This window comes from Pseudochaenichthys georgianus, unplaced genomic scaffold (assembly GCF_902827115.2).
Source record: "Pseudochaenichthys georgianus unplaced genomic scaffold, fPseGeo1.2 scaffold_561_arrow_ctg1, whole genome shotgun sequence".
Classification (NCBI taxonomy): Eukaryota; Metazoa; Chordata; class Actinopteri; order Perciformes; family Channichthyidae; genus Pseudochaenichthys; species Pseudochaenichthys georgianus.
In genome coordinates, this window is record NW_027263122.1 from 141,025 (window position 1) to 144,640 (window position 3,616).

Consider the following 3,616-nt stretch of genomic DNA (forward strand, 5'->3'; position numbering starts at 1 on the left):
GAATTACCATGTTGGGCGAACAAGCTCTTCACTTATAAGAGCACACAATAGCTTTCTAGCACCAAACAGACAATGCATCCAAGTGGTTCAAAAATGTCCGTCCGTCAGGTGCAACTCCAGTTTAACTAACGAATGCTAATGTCGTTCTGTTTCTGCCCCATGCATAATGTGACACTTGTGTGCTGCAGGTTAGTCATACATTTTGTTTTCAAAATGGCTTTTTAATGCCGGAAAATATCCCTTTTTCTTTTTTCTTGTGAGGGCACTGATGGACATTGAGAGGATGGGTGCAAGGAAAGGAGAGGAGGAGGCTAAGAAAGAGGACATGTGAGGAAGCCAGAGAAAGGTAGACAAGGGTTTTAAAGTGTATCATGTCATTTTTAGGCAATAGCATAGGTCTCAGATATATAAAAAATTATAACATTTTTATAAAAAACATGTCTATGAAGTGTTTTGCTCAAAATTCGGGGGCGGAGCTTATGCCTGCTCATGTGGGACCCGGTGTTGCCGTTTAACTGGTTACACCGGGGAACTCGTTACGTTGTGTTAACGGTAGGAATGGGGCGTGTACTTTGAGGAGCCATTGTCGAATAACCAGGAAATACACATTTCGATCGCTTCTTTTGTTGTTTACATTTATCTGTTGGTATATTTGGCTCCATAGGAACACTTTGATGCACATTCAGTACCAGTGTGTGAGGTTGTGGTTGCGATGCCGATATCCGGACGCGTATAGCGAGGACTACAACATGACAATGAGGTGACTGGGGATGTCTGTTCAAAACATTGCACACGTGAATAAATCATTTCAAATATGTATTTGTCTCCGACTTTCATTTGTACATCGTTGTTAATGTGATGTTTAGTAGCTTTGATCGCTGCCCATACCTCCAGACAGCCTACAAGTAAGACACGAGTTGTTTACTCACAGCCCGAATGCAGCATCGAGATCCGTGGCCAGCTGTGATCCTCTCCGATTAACTTGTGACAGGATTTAATTCTGTAGCTATTCTCCAGCGAGCAAGGTTTTTATTAAATACCTCCATCCCTCTCATCACAACACGACTCCACACTGTGCAGACAAAAACAACATAAATAAAAATAACCTTGCTGGATAGCTTGAAACAAACAAACTATCTTCCATGGCTGATACTGATGTCACAGTAACGGCTAAACAGACAAGTCCAGCGGGGGGGCACAAGTTGAATCCATATAATGAAATTGTTATTTTATATATATATATGTATATATGTCTATCCTACATTGTCTAGGCTATATAAACCGGCGGAGTGTCACAACTTTCTTGGTTTGTGATTATAGAGAGAGATAGATAGCGAGACAGAGATACTGCAGAGATAGAGATAGACAGACATAAAGAAAGATCGTGTGTGTGTGTGTGTGTGTGTGTGTGTGTGTGTGTGTGTGTGTGTGTGTGTGTGTGTGTGTGTGTGTGTGTGTGTGTGTGTGTGTGTGTGTGTGTGTGTGTGTGTGTGTGTGTGTGTGTGTGTGTGTGTGTGTAGAGGTGTGTGTGGTTAAAACACATCAGCCTGCCTGCGGTCGCTCTTTAGTCTTTCTAATGATTCTGAAGGTAAACACAGTGAAGGCAGCGCGCTCCTCTTCTCAGCGGCTGAGTTAACCCTCCCGCTGCCTCCTGGCGCTGCAGAGATGTCATGAAGTGAAGGAGGTGTTCCTTCTATAAACAGCTGTGGGCAGCAGATACTGTGAGAGTCACAGACATGAATTCATAGATCAAGGCAGACTGGTGCACACACTCTCCTCTCCTGTTTTGCCGATCCGGTGCTTTAACAAATATAGCTCTACACCCCTGGCCGGAATGTCCTCAAAATGAAGTCCGAGTTCGACATTTTAATTCATGTCCTGGCAACACTGGCAGGACAGAAGGCGACACGCCCGTTCAAAGCTGCGTCCCTCACTCCTCACATCCCAAGCTGCATCCCCAAAAAGTGTATTATGTTGTTACATCGTTTCAGATGTTGTGTTTCAGTTGTGCTCTTGATAAGGTATTTAAACAGTAAAAACACGTTCAGTTTCCTTTTTCTTTTTGTGTCTCCTGTTCACCAAAACATACCCATCTGTGAAGGGAAGAGAAAGTAATCTAAAAGTAATCTGATTACGTCACTTTTTTTAAGACACGTAACTGTATTCGGATTACTTTCAGAGCCATGACATTTACAAAGTAACCCTCCCAACCCTGTATATATATATATAGGCCTATATATATATATAAAATAACAATTTCATTATATGGATTCAACTTGTGCCCCCCCGCTGGACTTGTGGTTTAGCCGTTACTGTGACATCAGTATCAGCCATGAAAGATAGTTTGTTTGTTTCAAGCTATCCAGCAAGGTTATTTTTATTTATGTTGTTTTCTTTCTGCACAGTGTGGAGTCTTGTTGTGATGAGAGGGATGGAGGTATTTAATAAAAACCTTGCTCGCTGGAGAATAGCTACAGAATTAAATCCTGTCACAAGTTAATCGGAGAGGATCACAGCTGGCCACGGATCTCGATGCTGCATTCGAGCTGTGAGTAAACAACTCGTGTCTTACTTTAGGCTGTCTGGAGGTATGGGCAGCTATCAAAGCTACTAAACATCACATTAACAACGATGTACAAATGAAAGTCGGAGACAAATACATATTTGAAATGATGTATTCACGTTTGCAATGTTTTGAACAGACATCCCCAGTCACCTCATTGTCATCCTCAGAGCTCATGGTTGTGGCACCCAAGGCACTGCTCCAGAAGGTTGGTGACTTCGTCCTTGAGGTCGACGGCTGCTCCATCTCCCCATCTCCTGAAGCCCGCAACCTGGGTGTGATCCTCGACTCCACCCTTTCCTACCATTCCCATGTCAAATCAGTGAGCAAATCGGCTTTCTACCACCTGCGGAACATTGCCAGACTCCGACCGTCACTCTCGGAGTCGGTTGCCGAGACCCTGGTGCATGCATTTGTCACCACCCGCTTGGACTACTGCAATGGTGTCCTGTTCGGGGTTCCCAACAAAACCCTGGACAGGCTCCAGTATGTCCAAAACTGTGCAGCTCGGGTCCTCACGCACACAAAGCCCTGGCAGCACATCACTCCCACCCTCATCCACCTCCACTGGTTGCCGGTCAAGTTCCGCATAACTTATAAAGTCCTCCTCCTGACCTACAAGTCCCTCCATGCCCATGCCCCCCAGTACCTATCGGACATCCTCCACCCGCATGCCCCACCCCGGAACCTGCGGTCTTCAGACTCTGGCCTGCTCACCACCCCCCGCACCAAACTGAGAACCTTCGGGGACAGAGCCTTCAGCGTGGCAGCCCCCCCCCTCTGGAACGCTCTCCCTGCGGAGATTCGCAACATCCCCACAGTGGACGCCTTCAAAGGGCCCTCAAGTCCCATCTGTTTGCCAAGGCTTTCGATCTGTTGTTTTGTCTGTCTGACCTTTGTTTTGTTTTGTTTGTGCTCGCCCCTATTCCTGTAAAGCGACCTTGGGTCCCTTGAAAGGCGCTATAGAAATCTCAGTTATTATTATTATTATGTTGTAGTCCTCGCTGTACGCGTCCGGATATCGGCATCGCAACCACAACCTCACACACTGGT